The 20,042-nt window shown below is 43.0% G+C and overlaps 1 protein-coding gene across 13 annotated transcripts in view; it reads left to right on the top strand.

Moving 5' to 3' along the window:
• LCLAT1 (lysocardiolipin acyltransferase 1) overlaps positions 1-20,042 on the top strand; it is a 296,554-nt gene that overhangs the window by 15,586 nt on the left and 260,926 nt on the right. For 9 of the 13 annotated variants that reach the window (XM_033938082.1, XM_033938078.1, XM_033938079.1 and 6 more), the window contains exon 2: positions 18,805-18,851. The gene's annotated coding sequence lies outside the window, so the exon portion shown is untranslated. Of the gene's footprint in view, positions 1-18,804; positions 18,856-20,042 lie in introns of all 13 variants that reach the window. The other 4 variants (XM_033938074.1, XM_033938077.1, XM_033938071.1 and 1 more) reach the window with 1 other exon arrangement.

Below are 20,042 nucleotides of genomic sequence, written 5' to 3' on the forward strand. Positions count from 1 at the left end.
AGTGGTGTTGGTGAAAGTATGGTCTGATTAATCTTAGTTGTCTTAAGGTGTAGAGGGATTTCTTTCGGAGACTGAAGATTTGTGGTTCCAACCTAGGATTTTGAAGGATTCTTCTACAGGGATGGTATTGCCCGATTGAAGAGTGATGCTTGTTGGTGCCGTCTGTTGGGGTGTATGGAAGTATAGAACTTTGGTTTTAGTTGTGTTTAATTTTAGTTTGTTAGTAGTTTCCCAGATTTGGATTCTTTCAATATTATGTGAGACTTTGTTGGTGATAAAATATTTATAGAAGAAACAATGGGGTCCTTTTACTAAGGCGAGCTAGTCGTTTTAGTGCATGCTAAATATTAGCGCGTGCCATTATATTCTATGGACGCATTAGCGTTTAGCGCGTGCTAAAATGGCTAGCGTGCCTAAGTAAAAGGATCCCAATGCTAGGAAGTGAAACTGGCAGGAGAAATGTATACATGATCTTCTGATGGCCCTTCAACCTTTCATACCAGATCACTGCATTTACAAATGACCGACAACTGTGCTGAAAACAGAACACTGTCGTAGACAAATCAGTGGGATACCTAACTACAGAGTCCAAATTCCACCACATTACCAATCCCATGTTGTCATGCCACTGGAGCCATGATATGTTTCAAACTGTGGTTCAACATTGAGATGACTTACCCATGGCCTCAGATCCAATGGAACAGGTCACCAAAAGGGCAAATTCTATGACCTACACACCTCTTGTGTACACAAATATATATAGAATGCTAGCATTTATGTGAATTACGTGGCCCCTTACTGCAAAAGTGCCAAAGGGGCACTTAAGTGTTATTCTACAATGGTGCGTGTAAATGGCATACTGCATAAATGCAAGGGGGAATGTACACGGGTAAAGCACAGGTGAGACTCACACATGCAACTTAGAGAATACTTGTAAGTTATGCATGTCACATTTACATAACTGGTATAACTGTGGGTTTGTAAAAGCCCAATTTACACTAGTATTCTGTAACAGAATCTGGGCGCCCAGAAGCCTCAGAATGCGACCGACATGAGGGCACCTAACTGAAGATGAATTGCCCCAAGTATACTGTTCCCTCCTTGCAATACATGGAGCCTTAAAGAGACACAGAGCGTTTACTCTTCTGCTGTGTTCTGACTTAACATCCTCTTAGAGATAAACAGGTGAGCTCCAATGATTTAAAATCATGCAGTGCTTCTCCAACATTCTGAAAACATGGTCTTAAGCTAGTTCTTAGAATAAAAGGATATTTGGAGTCTGTGACTACCAGTAAATCTCATGACTGTAGTGTTCAAAAGTCAGAATTTAAAACACCTGAGATGTGGCATTCCCATTACCTTTAGCTTTAGACCTTCTTGTACCCCACCTCACCCTCCAGCAGAATCGCCTCTTCCTCCTTTGGGTATATACTGTAAACAGAAATGCATGGAGCACAGGTCACAAACATTATACCATCATGGATTCCATTGGCATAGCTGAAGTGCTCACATGTCTCTCATAGGTTTATTGATCTCTCTGTGCTCAGTGGGTTTCCCCAGCGCTCTGTGCCTCAAGCATTAGATTCCACATGCAAACTGAACAGATTTTCTTTAAAATCAGTATCATTTTGATAATAAATGTTTTGAAAACATTTACAGGGAAATCTCAATTGGAACACTGCCCCCAAAGCAATAACTTTTGGATGAAATATTAAAAATTCAAGACCCCTATAGTTATATAGCATATTACATCATATTAGAACAAGCAAATGCCTAAAAACAAATAAATAAAAAGAACAGAAGCAATGGGCAATTAAAACTATAATCCAAATTAATTAATAAATTAATATCTGAATTATTGAATAAAACCCCAAATCTAGTCTTAGAGACATTGAGATTAAGCAGTATATTTCTGCGTCTAAATGTCCATGAATTTCGACCTGAAGGATGAGATGCACAGCATCAGCGTCTATGAGACAAACATGGTTTTTCTTGTTACATAGATCTTTTTAGACCCCCTGTTAGGTTACAAAAGTTAGACAGTTGTGAATCTAATAGATGCTGGCACTGTAATCTACCAATCAATAAATAACCACTGTTGAATTCAATGAGATTATATACTCTTTGTATCTTTCTAAATATAGATACAAGGACTGGTCACCAACATCATTACTTAAAATTAGTAGTCACTTCAAATAAATGATTTAATTTTATATATATGTATGTGTGTGGACCTTCAGATAGCCTCTGGGCACTATACACCCAGCTGCTGCTACTCTTCGTCGATCTAACCCTTATTAATTTATTTCTACAAAACTCATATTGTAATTTTGTAATTTTTTCTTATAATTTTGTGAAAGTAAACTTTTTTTTTAAAACTAAAAGGACCGTCACTTAACTTATAGTGATCTTGTCTCTATCCAGCATTCGCCTCTCCCAAAGGACCGTCACTTAACTTATAGTGATCTTGTCTCTATCCTGCATTCGCCTCTCCCGACATGCATGTTTCAGATTGAAACTTTTCATCAGGGTCGATGGAAACATTTACCGGAGCTACATCGGGCAATGTCATCTAGACATTGGGACACTGGATCATCTGTTGTTCTACTGTCCTTTGATACTCAACTTTTGGAAGTCAATATGGGGACAGATTAATACCATACTGGAATCATCAATTCCATCGACATATGAGGTAGTCATATGTGGAACATTACTGCATATTATGCCCCCCATGGACCGTTATAAATGCCGGCTTTTCCTAATTATGACTGGGATAGCCATGCAGATGGTAACTCGTAATTGGAAAAATTTTGATCATCTCAATTTTCCTTTTTGGTGGGCGAATTTATGCTCCAGCTATAGGTATATAAAAATGAATGCTGACATGTTGGGGCATAGTAATTTATTTAAACTGGTTTGGGGTCCATTGACGTCTTTTATCACTTCATTACACTTCTCCCTCCGGATTCGTGTTTTCTGCACTCGTGATTTTTCGTCGGGTGACTCCGCTCCCCCATGATTAAAGTTCCTTTCCTTTTGCTGTAATGTAAAAAAAAGTTAAAATTTTACCAATAATCACTCTGCTTCCATGATTTCTTCTACAAAATCGAAGTTTCAAAACTTTCACCCTGAAAATCGCTGGTTCACATCGTGCACAGGGAAAAACGCTGCTTCCCAGCATGCATAGAATGAAATGCTGCTTCTCAGCATGCATAGAGAAAATCGCTTGCCTGCTTAAAGCTTTCTGAATCGCTGCTTGCATGCTTAAAACTCTAAAAGCTGCCAAAAGCATTGTGAATCGCTGCTTGCCTGCCAAAAGCACTGTGAATCGCTGCTTGCCTGCCCAAAAGCACTGTGAATCGCTGTTTGCCTGCCAAAAGCATTGTGAATCGCTGCTTGCCTGCCAAAAATATATCTGGGATATTGCCTCTCCTTCAGGAACAGGTCAGGTCTCCCACCATGGCTACAAAGCGCAAAAGTTCAAGTGCTAATGAAAGTGCTCACAAAAGGGAGAAGAAAGTGAAAACCTTACAAGAAAAGGTAGAATTATTGGATATGCTTCAGAGAGTAAAGTCCTCCTCCGCTGTTGCTCGACACTATGGCATTAATGAGTCAACCGTTAGGTACATAAAAAAGAATGAAAAACAAATCCGTGAAGCTGTTGCGGCAGCTGCACCAGCAGGTGAGAAGAGATTACATGTTGTGCGAGATGCCAATGTCTCTTGTACGGAAGCTGGAACATTTCTGTGGGTGCAGGATTGCTTCAAAAAGAGAATACCTATAGACTAAGTCCTGTGATGATAAGAGGAAAGGCAAAGTCTTTGTATGAAAACTTGAACAGCAGGGAAGGTGGAATGTCACAATCCACTGACTTTCTGGCCAGTAAAGGGTGGTTTGATAAATTCCATCACAGGTATGGCCTGCGTAATTTTTAGAGTGACAGGAGAAGCAGCATCTGCCAACCAAGAGGCAGCTAGAGAGTTCCCTGCTACCTTTAAGCATAAGGGATATGAACCTGAGCAGACATTCAATGCAGATGAAACTGCTCTCTTTTGGAAGAAAATGCCACAGAGGACTTTCATTAGCAAAGAGGATAAGCGAGCACCAGGTTTCAAGGCTGCACGGGGTAGATTGACCATGCTGCTTTGCGCAAATGCAGTAGGTCATATGATAAAGCCAACCCTGATTTATAAAGCCGCAAACCCCCGAGCCTTGAAGGGAAAAGATAAGTTCCAGCTGCCGGTTTACTGGATGAGCAACAAGAAGGCTTGGACAACAAGAGCTCTGTTCCTAGAGTGGTTTCATCAGTGTTTTGTGCCAGAAGAAAGAAAATACCTGGCCAATAAAGGAATGAATTCAAGGTTCTGTTGGCATTGGACAATGCCCCTGGACACCCAGACTCACTTGAGTTCCACATAGAGGGTGTTGAGATCATCTACTTGCCCCCCAACACATCTATTATCCAGCCTCTTGACCCAGGGGGTAATAAGGACCTTCAAAGCACACTACACACAGTATTCATTAGAGAGGATTGTCCACACTATGGATGAAGGCCACAACGTTGAAAACATCATGAAAAATTGGAAGGAATTTACGATTGCGGATGCAATCAAAATTATTGAAAGAGCGGTGAAAGCTGTCAAGCCAGAGACAGTGAACTTGTGCTGGAAAAATCTTTGGCCTGAATGTGTAAAAAGGGATATCAATGTAAATATCACAGAGCCAGGCCAAGAAATTATGGAAGGCATCATTGACTTGGCAAAGCAGGTGGGTGGGGAAGGCTTTGAAGATATGCATATGGAGGATATTCAAGACTTAATAGACACCAGATCAAATGAACTAACGGAAGATGATCTCATTGACCTGACCGCTCCTGAAGGAGAGGAAATACCAGATGAAGAGGAGGAAGGAGGAGTAGAAGAAAAGGTGCCTGAAGACAAGTTTACATTGGATAATATTGCAGAGGGCATACGCAGGTTTAATGGTGCGATTGACTTTTTCTATGACATCGACCCATCCATGGTACGTGCGTTAAAGGTGAGGGAGTTAGCTGAAGCAGCAATTTCTACATACAAAAATATATACAAAAAGATGATGAAGCAGAAGACCCAGACAGAAATCACAATGTATTTCCCAAGGATACCTAGAGTCAGTGCCTCTCCATCCACTGCCTCACAATCCACCTCTTCCACCCATGAGGAAGCATCACCTTCGTCTTCCTCGTACTGAAGACCCACTTCCACTGCCTGAGGAGGCCCCTGGTGCTCGCTTGTCCTCTTCGTCTCCTTCTCCTGCAGTGCTTGTACTGGACGATGAGGATGAAGACACTGCCCCCTGTTGCACAATTATCTGCTTCGTCTCCTTCTCCTGCGGCAGTTGTACAGGACAATGAGGATGAAGACACTGCCTAATTACTGTACAGTACTGTACAGGTATTCCAGTATTGCACTTTAAGTACAGTATTGAACATTTCTTTTTTTCCTTGTTGGGAAAGCAGTTCTGTACTGTATTGAACTTTTTTGTTTACCCTGAGATTATTACAGTACTTGTATTGTTCAATAAATATTGTTACAGTATTCAATAAATACAGTTAATATATACAGTACTGTATTGTTATTCCACCAACATTGTGAATATTTACTGTATAGTATTTAGTTGTAGTTCTATCCATAAACTGCAAATATGAATTGTATTTGTTAATTGCGGTTTTAGTAACAAAACCACTATCTTTTGCAAAAAACACGATTAACAAATACAATTCATATTCGTGGCTATAGCTGGAACGTATCCCCCGCGAATCCGGAGGGAGAAGTATATAGTTGTTTTTTGTGTTTAATTTTTGTCTATTTCAAAACACTTCCAGGGAAGGGAGGGGGGCTATTTCTATCTTAATTTTAGCCCTTTGAGTATATACATCCAGGGTGGGTGGGAGGAGGGTGGGATTACATTACTATTTTAAATAGGGAAAGGTTATTGAAAGAATCTATGTATTTGTGTTTTATTGATTAGTTATTGGGAGGGTGGGGGGAATAAAATGGTTGCTCATGTATGTCTGTAAGATGAAGGTGCTTTTCTTGATTTATTATATGTTTATATACTTGTGTATTGCACTGTTAATATTTGGAAAATCAATAAAGAATTTCAAACTAAAAGACATGCCCACCCTGGCAGGGGATGCCAGAAAACAGTCTGACACTTTGGATCCTATGGTGGTCCTGGATCCTGGGGATGAGCCACCGTTCAAGCCCTTGGCTCTGCTGGATCTCATTTCTGAGCCCCTCTGTGAGCTAAATTTGGGCTCCCAGCAGGTCCCCTATACTTCTTCCCTTATGAGTGGAGTGAGAGGTCTTTCTGGCATCCTGACATCAATATCTTAATCATGGAGCAATGGGATTCTCCAGAGGGGTTGCTCATTTCTCAGCTATATCCCATGGAACAGGAGTGCCAGCAGCTGTTTTCTCAGCCTAAGGTGGATTCCTTGGTTGCACGGTTTACTAAACGCACCTCTCTTCTGGGTGAAAGTATTGTGGTGCTAAATGATATGCAGGATTGCTGAGTGGATTGCTGAGTGAGGCTTTTTGAGGCGTTGGCTTTGGACGTCAACGTAGCCTTGGCGATGTCCTTTGTGACATGTGCCTGTCTTTCCAGACTACGCACTCTGGAGCATGAGAGCGAGGAACCCGTACTTCAGCTCCTCTTGGCTTGGATGTTGTGTGCTTGATTCCATCTGATAATGGATGCATGTACTACTACTACTACTACCAGTTTATATACCTTAGGACCGTGAAGTTCTATGCGGTTTACAAGGATTAAAAATGCTACAAATTGAGTAGAACTAACAGAATTAATGACTAACAGTTCTAGAGATCAGTTGTTGTGGGAAAGATTGCACAGATCAGCTACCTAAGTATTTCAGGAACAGATATGTTTTTAGGTGTCTCCTAAATTCCCCATAGTTATTAGCCTGCATAAGTAATTGTTTCAGATCTTTACCCCATAATGCTGCTTGATAAGAGAAAAGATGTTGATGATGTCTTTTAAATTTACATCCTCTAACTCAGGGGTGCCCAACACGTCGATCGCGATCGACCAGTAGCTCAGGAAGGCAACGCGAGTCGATCGCGGAGCCCATCCCGGGCTCCATGATAGACTTGTGTTGCTGTCCTGATCTACCGGGCCAATCAGCCTTCCTCTCCAGTGTTCTCTCTAGGGCCTTTTAGCTGGGCGGTCCGCCCAGCTATCATCTGCTGCTGCCGCCGCTGCTGAACATTAAAAAAAAACCAAAAAACCGGCTTGGAGATTTCAGCCCGTAGCGAACTTATGCTCCGTGGCTCTAATGTGTGTGTGCCGGCTTCCCTTCTCTTCCCTCAGAAACCGGAAGTTATGTCCGTGGGGGGGGGAGAAGGGAAGCCGGCACGCACATGTTAAGAGCCCTGAAGCAAGCGTTCGCTATGGGCTAAGGCGGGAGACAGGTTAGTGAAGCATTTGCTCTTCTTGCTGCCGGGTCCTGCCTACTTTCTGTTTCCGCGAAGGCAGGACCCGGCAGCATTTCCCCCAATAGGTCGATCGCGATCTTGGGCCAATCAGCCTTCCTCTCCCCGACGGCAGAATTGACGTCGGGGAGAGGAATGCTGGTCGGCCGAAGCAGGGACAGCTTGGGGCGGCGGCGGCTTTCGGGCCTGTTATTGGTGGCGGTTTGGGTCCTGGTCCCCGATGGCAGTGGCTTGGGGGAGGGCAGGGAGAAAGAAAGAAAAAGGGCAGGCAGGGAGACAGAAGGAAAGAAGAGAAACAGAAAAAAAAGAAAGGGAGGCAGAGAGAAAGAAAGGGCAGGGAAGAGGAAGGAAAAGTTGGGGGAAGGAATGAGGTCTGGAGGAGAGGAAGCATACAGGCTAAAAGAAGGGAAGAAAGATTGGATGCACAGTCAGAAGAAGAAAGTGCAACCAGAGACTCATGAAATCACCAGACAAGGTAGGAAAAATTATTTTATTTTAAATTTAGTGATCAAAATGTGTCTGAATTTATATCTGCTGTCTATATTTTACACTAAAGTCCCCTTTTACTAAACCGCAATAGTTTTTTAGCGCAGGGAGCCTATGAGCGTCGAGAGCAGCGCTGGGCATTCAGCGCAGCTCCCTGCGCTCTAAAAACTGCTATAGTGGTTTAGTAAAAAGGAAGGGGGGTATATTTGTCTATTTTTGTATGGTTGTTACTGAGGTGACAATGCATAGAGTCATCTGCTTTAACCTCTTTGAAAAACCCTGGAATAGGAATGATAATTAACATTTTCTACGCGTACAGTGTGTGTTGTGTTTTTTTTTTAAATTTTATTGTTGGTAGATCATTTTGACTTGGTCATTTTAAAAGTAGCTCGCAAGCCCAAAAAGTGTGGGCACCCCTGCTCTAACTGGTGGAGAAACAAGCTTCAAGTGTGAGCTTCTCTTATGTCTATTGGTTGAGAAAGAGAAAAGGTCAGTTATATATTTAGGGGCTAAACCGAATAGTACCTTAAAGCAAAAACATCCAAACTTAAACTTCGCATGTGCTTTCCATCGGCAACCAGTGCAGGAGTTGGTAGGAAGGAGTTGCATGATCTTCAACCCAAAAATCAGCCTGATTGCCGCATTTTGCACCAGTTGTAATCGCTGCATATTCTTCAGTAAAATACTGCATATTATTCTGTTTTTTCCTAAGTAACAGAAGTGAAATGAAACCGGCATGGCCCCCCCTGCCTGCAAACACTGCCCTCCCCCGCAAACCGGCATCCACCCCCAGCGAACACCCCTCCCCTGTGCAAACTGGCATCCCCTGCCCAAACTGAAATCTTACCCCCCAATGTGGCACCGGCACACAGCACCAACCCACAGGAGCTGCCGGTGCCCGAAGATCGTGCCTCTCCTCCGACTGGGCCTTGAGCGTCTGCGCATGCTCAAGGCCTTCTGGATCTCATTCTCTCTGAGAATCTCAGAGAGAGGCGGGAGCCAGAAAGCCTTGAGCATGCGCAGATGCTCAAGGCCCAGTTGGAGGAGAGGCATGATCTTCGGGCACTGGCACCTCATGTGGGATGGTGCTGCATGCTGGTGCCACACTGGGGGGTAAGCTTTCAGTTTGGGTGGGCGGGGGATGCCAGTTTGTTGCGGGGGGGGGGCGATGCCGGTTCGCAGGGGGGCAGCGTTTGCGGGCGGGGGGCCATGCCGGTTCGTGGGGAGGGGTGGGGAGATGTGGAAGCGCACCAGTGGCCTCGGGGGTGGGGGGGTCTTTTGGGGATGGGGTGGGGTGGAAGAGCGCCAGTGGCTGGGGGGGGGGGAGGGGGATGGGAGGTGGAACGAATCAAGCGAGTTTCCCTTACTTTGTATGGGGATACTCGCTTTGATATATGAGTAAATTGGTTTACGAGCATGCTTCTGGAACGAATTATGCTCGTAAACCAAGGTTCCACTGTATGAAATACTCCTGATGCAGGCTGGTTAGCCGAAACACAGTCCTTGTCGGGTCCATCTCTTTGTTATATACTTGCACCTGATTAAAGTGTTTTACCAGCTTGGACTTTTGGTCGTCTTTGCTCCTTGTTTCCGATTGTTTGTGTAGAGTTCTTCTTTTTTGTCCTTGGTTTGTATTTCAGCCATAGATCTGATTCTATAAAGGACGCCTACCTATAAACTGTAGATGTGCTTAAATTCATTGGGCGCCACTGAGCACGATTCTCTATTGTGCGTTTATGCATAATAGAATTGCGCTCAGCGGCGTACTGCCGGATGTCTAAACGATGCCTATCTTTTAGGTGTCCTTTATAGAATTTGCCCCAAAGTGTTGGGACCAATCTATCTGTGTTTTGGCTCTAAGAGTCTGCCTCAGGGGTACAGTAAGCATCCATTTGAAGGCAATATAATGACACAATAGTCAAAAAGCAAAACCTTTTTTCACAACTTTCGAGATAGAGATTTGACTTGCAATTCACTTCTGATCGGAAACACTGCATATGAGCTGGTGAGACGCCATTTTTGCATATTTAAGATCGTGCTTTTTGCCTATTGTGTCTTCCTGGATGTTTATTGTACCCCTGAGGCATTATCTTAGAACCGAAACACGGACTCTGTTGGGTCTGCAAGTTAGACTGGTTCTGACACTTTGATTCTGCAAGATATATTGGTTCCTATACTTTGGTTTGACACAACATAAATCGTTTCCATTTGTTTTTAGTTTGCTGTATATTTTATACAGATTAATACATTTTTATATTATCTTTGGTTGTTGTGCACAGTTCCTGCTCCACTTTTTTTTACTTAGGTTTTGTAAACATTCATGAAAGCATTGATGAAGAAGTTTCCTTTTCAGGAATGACACTGAAGGTATTCCAAAGCCTTTTGTTTTGACATATTACAGAAGGGTTACAAGTTTCATGTCAGGAGAAGACAAGGGGAAAAGACTTGGAGATGAGAGGTTGCTGAAAAGTGGGTCTGATAACAGCTATGTGAGAAGGAGGCCTTGAAAGTAGAGAATGACACGGGGACAAATTTTTCCCCGTCCCCGTGGGAACTCATCCTGCCGAGTTCTTTGCCTGTCCCTGCCCCATTCCTGCATCCTCTGTCCTCATCTGCACAAGCATCAAACACTTTAAAATCATAAGTATTCGAGGCTCATGCTGTTAACCCTTTCAGGACCATAAGGATCGTAGGCCAATTTTTGTGGTTTTGATGACATTTTTATGGTAAAAAGGGCTTGCAGATGCCAAAAAATTGATTTTTTTTGTGAAATATCATTATTTTTTTTTAAAAAAATCAAACTTCTGGCTTATGGACAGTGTGGCAAGTGAATCTTCTCGTCAATCTGGCAACGACGCTAATGAATGAATGTCGGAACCAGTTTGTTTACATAAAGGCAGTATCATATGGAATCCGTACATATCAAATTTAGAACTGTAGACTATCCCAATCAAAATTTATAGGATTTTAAAGTTATGGGACAAATATGTCCCTTGGTCCTGAAAGGGTTAAGGCAGAGCTTACAGGAATGGGCTAGGGACAGTGACAAAACTCGCGGTGACGGGGTGGGGAAATTGAGTTCATGCGGGGACGGGGACAAATTTGTCCCCGTGTCATTCTCTACTTGAGGCATGGACTTAATGCAGAAGGTGGATGGAACCAATGATGAGAGGGAGTGGGGAGCAGAGCCAATTTTTTTGTAGAGAAAAATGGCTTTTGTTGTTGCATTCTGATTGGTGTGTGGAGGAGCTATATAGAAACATAGAAAGGAGGTCCTACTGTATGTAAAAGCCAGATATGGCTAGGTTTTCTTTCTTGGACCAGCCTTTGCTTGTGCACTTCCTGGAAGTTATAGCTTTGAGGGGGGGGAGGTTGTGCCAGTAAAATTGTTATCTTCAAATTACGTGGCCTTACTTCAAAATTTTCATGTGGTTAATTTTTCTGTATCTTGATAAGGGTGTAAGTAACTGGAAAGTTGCATAACTAGTGAAAACAAGTTTCAACCTGTAATTAAAGGATGCTATTGCTCTTTAATCAGCTGGCTATACTGATTTTAGACTTGAAAGTCATCAAATTATGTGCCAGGAGGGGGTCTGGATATGTTAAAGGTATTTTCTGATCACCGGAGTAAAACCCATGCACTCATTCTCCTTAGGCAGTGGGAGGGACTGCTCCTTCTAACAACTGGTTATTCCAGGCCCATGCCTTGAGCTGCATAATTGTGTGGCATTATGTGCTTTGAGACTTTTTCACTTCTACTTTTCTGGCACACAGTAATAGTAAGTAATTAGGATACATTTACATAGTGTATGCTTCAAGTTAATAATTAGCAAGTTTAGGTTTGCTCAGAAGCATTTCTGTCTACATACGGTAAGTACAGATAACACAAGCATAGGCAGGGAGTTTGGATGGTAGCTTAGTTGTGGTTGCTATTTTTTTTATTTTTATGGGACTTAAAATCAGAAGGCCAAATCAAATATGAATGGAAACATCCCACATCTTCTGACAGATGTTGGAGGAAGTGTGGAGAAAGGTTATGTTTATTTACATTTGGTGGAAATGTTCCCTGGTTACTATTTTCTGGGATGGTAACTTGTAAAGAATGAAGTTTAATATTGGGAAACCTGATAAAGGGTACCATTTTGACATGTTTACTTAAATCAGCCTATTGTGGGTCTGATGGAAGAAAAAAGTTAGTTCTCTTACTTGTTTACCCCCTCCTGTACAAAGCCGCGCTACTGTTTTTAGCGCCATCCGCTGTGGTAACAGCTTGGACGCTCATAGAGCAGTGATGCAAAGAAAGATTAAGGGCTCCTTATACGAAGGTGCACTAGGGTTTTTAGTGCACGCACAATACTACTGTGCACAGTAGCGTGCGGTAGCCGAAAATCTACCACCTCCTAAAAAGGAGGCGGTAGTGGCTAGCGTGCTCGGGAATGTAATGCGCGCCATTGCGCGCTTTAAGGCCCTAACATAGAAACAGAATATGACGGCAGAAAAGGGCCGACGGCCCAACAAGTCTGCTCAATCATGATCCCTTCCACCCTCGAGAAACTATCCTCTATCATACCTCTGTAGCGACCCCACATGTTTGTCCCATCGTCTCTTGAAGTCGAGCGTGCTACTAGCCTTGACTACCTGACATGGAAGACCATTCCATCTATCAATCACCCTCTCGGTAAAGAAGTATTTCCTGGTGTCCCCATGAAATCTTCATCCCCTAAGTTTTGTCACCGTGGGACCCGTAAGAGTGAAGATTTCCTCCTCCTCCTCGATGCGGCCCGTTATGTACTTGAAAGTTTCTATCATGTCCCCTCTTTCTCTGCGCTCCTCAAGCGAGTATAAGCGCAGACAGCTCAGACGATCTTCATATGAAAGATCTTTAAGTCCTGAGACCATCCTTGTGGCTATTCTCTGAACTGACTCAATTCTCTTCACATCCTTTTGGTAATGTGGCCTCCAAAACTGGACACAGTACTCCAGGTGTGGTCTCACCAAGGATCTGTATAATGGCATTATAACTTTGCACCTAGCGCACCTTTTGTAAAAGGAGCCCTATATCTATGGGGAGAGCACATCCCACATGTTGAATTGTTCTAGTCAGTAACGCAAGCAATGGAAGATTGCAGTTTAATATAGAAATGTCACTGGACTTAAGAAGATAGGAGCACAGTATGACTTCTAGCTAAATCAATACAGGTTACCATATCAGAGAACAGTGTGTATAAAGTCACCCTCGTTCCAGCACATTCAATTCATTATAACTTCAGTTTGCCAAAGTTCCATTAAGTGTTAAAGCAATCGACGTATGTGTTATTAACCCAGAAAAATTAAATGACCTTATAAATGTGCTATAGTTAGGTTAATAGGGATTGGAAAGGGATTTCATTGTTTTCTTCAGGAACTCTGCACTATTTATTTAACAATTTGTTCTTCTGCATCCCAAACAGATCACCGAGATCTCAAACAGAGAGACGGCTCACAATACCACGTTGTCGTTCGCTCAAAAACGAAACAGCCCGCAAACGCTCTTATTCACAGTTTATACCCAGATTCTGGCACATCATCGCCACATCCATTAGATCGCTAGACAATCTATGGAACTTCAGGAAGGCCGTGAAAACCTTCCTCTTCACAAATCCAGCTCCTTAATGTCCAACGCTACTCACGAGTTCTAAAATGCCAACCACCAATCATGTACCACTAAAAACTTTAGTACAATTAAGTTATGTTCTGTTAATACAGAGAATGCTGGCTTAAATCTATACTATTTAGGCATTCGGGGCATCGCAGGACAGTGAACTTTTTTGTCTTCCACTTTTATATATATTTATTTATTGCATATTATTTGCACTTAACTTGCACTTTAAAGCACACAGGAGCACCAAATGATGGTGTGCGGCTGGCAGTGAGTGGTAATCTCTGCTCATTGTTTGCTGGCTTTGCTATTTGCGGTCCCAGTCATTCGCAGTATTATCTGACTGCGAATGACTGGGCAGGAGAGGGCACCCGGAGAGGCAGGAGAGGGCACCCGGAGAGGCAGGAGAGGGCAGCCGGAGCGCTGGCGAGTGAAGGAAATCACTCACGGTATGCTCCGACTGCCTCTTCCTGTACTAAAGTTGGGCCTCACCAATCAGGAGCTGCTTTGACACCTCTCTTTATACAGCCTAGCATCCTTCTAGCTACAGCTTTGTCACACTGTTTTGGATTTTTTTAAGCAAGATGTCTTTATTGGAGCATTAAAAAAATGATACAAAATACCGAGGGCCACCTGTTGGGGGTACGCGGCCTGGCTGTCCCCGGGGATCCTTCGCTGCCTCCCTGTCTGTCTGCCCGCTGCACCTTCCCCCATTCCCAAAGCTAGTTCATGTGATGCTGAGGCTGTAGCTCTAACCACTATGCCACACTCTCCTCCCATTATAAAGAATACAATTATGGATTATGTAGACAAACATGGTTTAATGGAACAGAGTCAGCATGGGTTTAGTCAAGTGAAGTGTTGCCTCACCAATTTACTTCATTTCTTTGAAGGTGATTTGGTTGATGACATGCATCTAGAATTTTAGAAAGCTTATGACAAATTCCTCATGAGAGACTTGAGAAAATTTAAAAGTAATGGGATAGGAGGCAGTGTTCTGTTATGGATTTTTGTTGTTGTTAGGTGCCATTGACTTGTGTTAGAATCCTAGCGACTTGATGAATTGTGCATTTAAAAAGAAATCGGTTTTGTGCTACTCCGGAAAGGCCTTCCAGCTTCATCCCCATGGTTGTTTTCAATGTGTTTAGCTATCGGATTGCAGGTTGTCCTCTTTGCCTAGTTCCTTCTATCTTCCCAAACATCATGTCCTTCTCAAGTGATCTCTCTCTTCTGATGCTGTGACCAAAATAAGACAGACAGTCATAATCTCATCATATGGGTTTTGAGTGACATAGCCATTTTGATCTCTTCCAGAATCGATTTGTTAGTTCTTCTGGCGGTTCACGGCACGCTTAAAATCTTTCTCAAGCACCAAAGCTCAAATGATTCAGTCTTGTTTCCATAGTATCCAGCTTTCACATCCGTAACGGACCACTGAGGAAATGAGTGTGTGGAGAAGTTTGATCTTCATTTGGTGTGTTACCTCCTTGCCTTTGAATACTATGTTGAGAGCCTTCATTGAAGCTCGACCAAGTGCTATTCTGCAGAGTATTTCCTCCCTGGTAGTTGCTTCTTTGTTTACAAAAGGGCTCAGGAAATTGAAATCCTTTACAATTTCTATTCTATTGCCTTCAATCTCAAAATCTTCATTCTCCATGTTCATGATCTTCATCTTGTTTATGTTCAATTCTAATCCCATGTTATGACTTTCTGCTTTGACTTTTCTCAGTAGATACAGCATGGCTAACTGATTGGAGAAGATCACTATTTATACCAAAGAAAGGTGACGCCAAGGACTGTAACAACTACAGAACGATTGCATTAATTCCACATGTCAGCAAAATATTGCTGAAAATAATACAACAAAGGTTCCAATCATATATTGAGCAAGAACTACCCAAAGTTTAGGCTGGTTTCAGAAAAGGTCAAGGAACAAGAGATATTATTGCCAATGTTAGATGGATATTGGAGAAGAGCAAATACCAAAAACCCCTATACCTTTGCTTTTGACTGTGTGGATCACAGTAAAATATGGATAATTTTTGTGCAAATGGGAATACCCAAAAACATAACTCAGCTGATAAAGAGCCTATATGAAAACCAAGAAGCTGCAGTGAGAACTGAATTCGGCAACACCGATTGGTTTCCAACAAAACGTGGCGTCAGACAAGGATGCATCTTGTCACTTACCTGTTTAACCTGTACGGTGAAACAATCTTCAGAAAAGCAAATTTGGAAGAGAAGAGTATCAGTTTCAAAGTTGGTGGCCGAAATATAAACAACCCGCACTATTCAGATGATACAACGCTGTTGTGTATTAGGAATTGGTTATTGGACAGAAAGCAGGGGGTAGGGTTAAATTGCCATTTTTCTCAATGGAGGAGGGTGAATAGTGGAGTGCCGCAGGGGGATGGTGCTTAACATAAATCTGGAAATAAGAACGACAAGTGAAGTGATTAAATTTCCACAAAACTATTCAAAGTTGTTAAAACATATACCGTATTTTCACGCATATAACGCACGCGTTATACACGATTTTACAAACCGAGTATAACCATGCACGTTATATGCGTGAGTGCGTTGTACAAATTGTTTTTTACATAGTTTCCCCCTCCGACATCAGATTCATCACCCCGAAGGACCACTTGCACCCCCACCCCGAAGGACAGCTCGCACCCCCACCCCGAAGAACCGCTCGCACCCCCCAGCCTCCCCCCCCCCGCATGGAGAAGCTGCCTACCGTTGTTTCCTGATGCCAGTGAGCCCTGCTGCTTCCTCTGCCGGCGGTCCCGCCCCTTCTCTGAGCCCTGCATTGCGCTGCTTCCTCTGCTGGCGGTCCCGCCCTTTCTCTGATGTCAGACAAGGGGCGGGACCGCAGCAGAGGAAGCAGCGCAGGGCTCAGAGAAGGGGCGGGACCGCCGGCAGAGGAAGCAGCAGGACTCACTGGCATTGGGAAACAACGGTAGGCAGCTTCTCTGTGTGTGTGGGGGGGTTGGGCTGGAAAGGAGAGTCGGGACCAGAGGAGACTCAGGGCAGGGCTGGAAAGGAGAGTCGGGACCAGAGGAGACTCGGGGCAGGGCTGGAAAGGAGAGTCGGGACCCTCGGGGCAGGGCTGGAAAGGAGAGTCGGGACCTGAGGAGACTCGGGGCAGGGCTGGAAAGGAGAGTCGGGACCAGAGGAGACTCGGGGCAGGGCTGGAAAGGAGAGTCGGGACCAGAGGAGACTTGGGGCAGGGCTGGAAAGGAGAGTCGGGACCAGAGGAGACTCGGGACAGAGGGCAGGGCGGCGAGAGGAGAGTCGGGGCGGCGACAGGAGAGTCGGGGCAGCAAGCAGCATGCGCGGTATACGCGTGTGCGCTCTATATAAAAATTTGTTTACATATATTTAGGTTTTCCGTGCGCTATACCCGTGTGCGCGTTTTACACGGGTGCGTGGTATCTGCGTGATAATACGGTACAGACTATGAAAAATTGCAGAAGGACCTTAGGAAATTGGAAGATTGGGCATTCAAATGGCAGATGAAATTTAATGTGGACAAATACAAAGTGATACACATTGGGAAAAATAATCCAAATCATAGTTACCAGATTCAAGGGTCTATCTTAAGTAATTTAGATCTCCCTTTTTTGGGGTGCTATCATTACATTACATTAGGGATTTCTATTCCGCCATTACCTTGCAGTTCAAGGCGGATTACAAAAGAATTATCCAAGATGTATTACAACAAGAACTTACAAAAAAAAAAATGGACATTTTCAAAAAGAGTAAGAAATGGGTAAGGTTATTTGTTTGGGGTAGTTGGCTTTAGTGAGAGGTGGAGTTTGAGACTTGCGGTATTATTTCTTTTTTCAGAGTTTTCTTGAAGAGTATGGTCTTTATTTCTTTTCTAAAAGTCTTGTAGTCGAGGGATGCCGTCAGTAGATTGGCGATTTGGTTGTCTAGTTTGGCTGCTTGAGTGGCCAGGAGGCCATCATATAGTTTTTTTCGTTTGACCTCCTTAATTGGGGGGTATGAGAATGGGGTGTGAGTTTTCCTATGTCTGGTTGTGGTGTTGTGGATGAGGCGGTTATTCAGGTAGTTTGGACTGTCTCCGTATAAAGTCTTAAATAGTAGGCAGTAGAATTTAAATTGTAGACAATATGCTGAAACCTTCTGCTCAATGTGAAGCTGTGGCCAAAAACGTAAACAAAACATAAACAGGATGCTAGGAATTATTAGGAGAAAGGGACAGTAAATAAGACCAAGAATATTATGTCTCTGTATCACTCCATGGTTCAACCTCACTTTCAGTATTGCTTTAATTCTAGTTGCCGTATCTCAAAAAAATATAGTGGAATGAATAAAGGTTCTAAGAAAGACACCAAAATTAAGGGGATAGAATTCCTCTTGTATGAGGAAAGGCTAAAGAGGTTAAGGCTCTCAAGCTTGGAAAAAAGTCAGCTGGGGGGGGATATGATTGAAGTTATAAAATCCTTAGTGGTGTTGACAAGGTAGAGGTGAATTGGTTTTGTTTACTCTTTCAAAAATTACACTGGGTGAGGGAACATTCAATGAAGTTACATGGAAATAAGAACATAAGAATTGCCGCTGCTGGGTCAGACCAGTGGTCCATGGAGCCCAGCAGTCCGTTCACGCGGCGGCCCTTTGGTCAAAGACCAGTGTCCTAACTGAAACTAGCTTTACCTGTGTATGTTCTTGAATCCCTGGAGGGTGTTTTCCCCTATAACATAAATACCTTTAAAACAAATAGAAGGGAATATTTGTTTTTACTGAACAAATAGTTAAGCTCTGGATCTTGTTGCTGGGGAGATGTGGTAACAGCAGTTAGCATAGTTGGGCTTAAAAAAGGTTTGGACCAGTTCCTGAGGAAAAAGTCCATAGTTTGCTATTGAGACAGACATGAGGGGAAGCCATTGCTTGCCCTGGGATTAATCACATGAAATGTTGCTTCTATTTGGTTTTCTGTCAGATACTTGCGACCTGAATTTGTCACTGTTGGAAGCAGGATACTGGGCTAGATGGCCCATTGGTCTGACCCAGTATGGCTATTCTTTCAGTTATGCTCTTATGTAGCAGGAGGTAGGGGATAGAGCTGTTCCTATTTGGATAATTCCCTTGTTTTATGAGAGAGAGAGAGATTGAGAGTGTCTTGTCTCCATTTTTAACCTACACTTTCTTTCTTAACAGGATAATATGCTGTCCAGAGTTAGAATGCATTAGAATTTTTCAGCTATGTAAGTATGTTATTTTTATTTATTTGTCTTTTGTACTATTCATTCTATGCTTAATGTGAAATTTAATGTTGTGCATTTACAAGTTGAATTTGAAAAGCTTATAGATGGGTTCACAGGAACACATTGTGAATGCATTTATTCCTTGGAGGCTGCTCTTTCCCACATGTTCCCCAGCTCAGGTGCAGTCCTCCTATCCCTGCTGATCCTCTCTTCCTGCCCCTCATCACCTCCCGCTCCCTTCCCCCTAATTTCTTCTTCTCCCATCCATTCCCCTCTGCCACGTTTCTGTCATCATAGGTTTCAAGAAATTACCTTCTGTTATATTTATTTGGGCTTGTTTTGCATTAAATATTGACCCTCTTATATAATTTGCTGTTCTGTTTGGTTATGATTATGCTTATATTTTGTTCTGTATTTTATTATATTAGGTTGGCTGTTTCCTAATCTGTACTGTTGTTGAAATTATTTTGTTTTATATTTTGTAGCCTATTCACAGTTTTATTATTTGATTGGGAAGGGTAGTTAAACAAACCTTAATGGTTAAAACTGAACTTCTCTGGGGTGAGAGGGGTGGATATCTAGTCTTTGTCTCCCGTTTCTCTTCAACAGTGGGAATGCTGGCAGATGCTATGACCTAGGGCTCCTTTTACTAAGCTGCATTAGCGTTTTTAGCGCACGCTAAACCCACGCTATGTGGCTAGAACTAACGCCAGCTCTATGCTGGCATTAGCGTCTAGTGTGTTGGGCAATTTAGTGCACGTTAATGCCCTAATGCGGCTTAATAAAAGGAACCCCTAGCTTCCTGGTATTCCACGAAAGTAGAGGTGCTTGTTGAAGCATGTTCTACCATGCTGCTGCTACATCTGGGCAGGAGGTGTTTCCACTTCACTTTGCATTTTGTTGGCTTGCTTTTTTTTTTTTTTTTTCTTGCCATAGCCTTGATCTGTCCAGGCTCTCCTTTTGCTCTTCAGCCTGGGGTAATGTTTGGCTGTTGCTTGCAATGAGATATAGCTCACCTGAGGCAACTGGGCAAGAGTTTGTTTCAGCCTTTGTTTGCAAGGATAGCTGTGGGTGACTTTAGCCATGCTGAGTTTATATTTTCTGTAAGAAAAGCAGTAAATTGTCCTTTGAAAAAAGAATCCTTAATATTCTCTGTATGCCCCATTTTAAGTTTTCAAAAGTACCTTACTT

The sequence above is a fragment of the Geotrypetes seraphini genome, chromosome 3 (genome assembly GCF_902459505.1).
Source record: "Geotrypetes seraphini chromosome 3, aGeoSer1.1, whole genome shotgun sequence".
Classification (NCBI taxonomy): domain Eukaryota; kingdom Metazoa; phylum Chordata; class Amphibia; order Gymnophiona; family Dermophiidae; genus Geotrypetes; species Geotrypetes seraphini.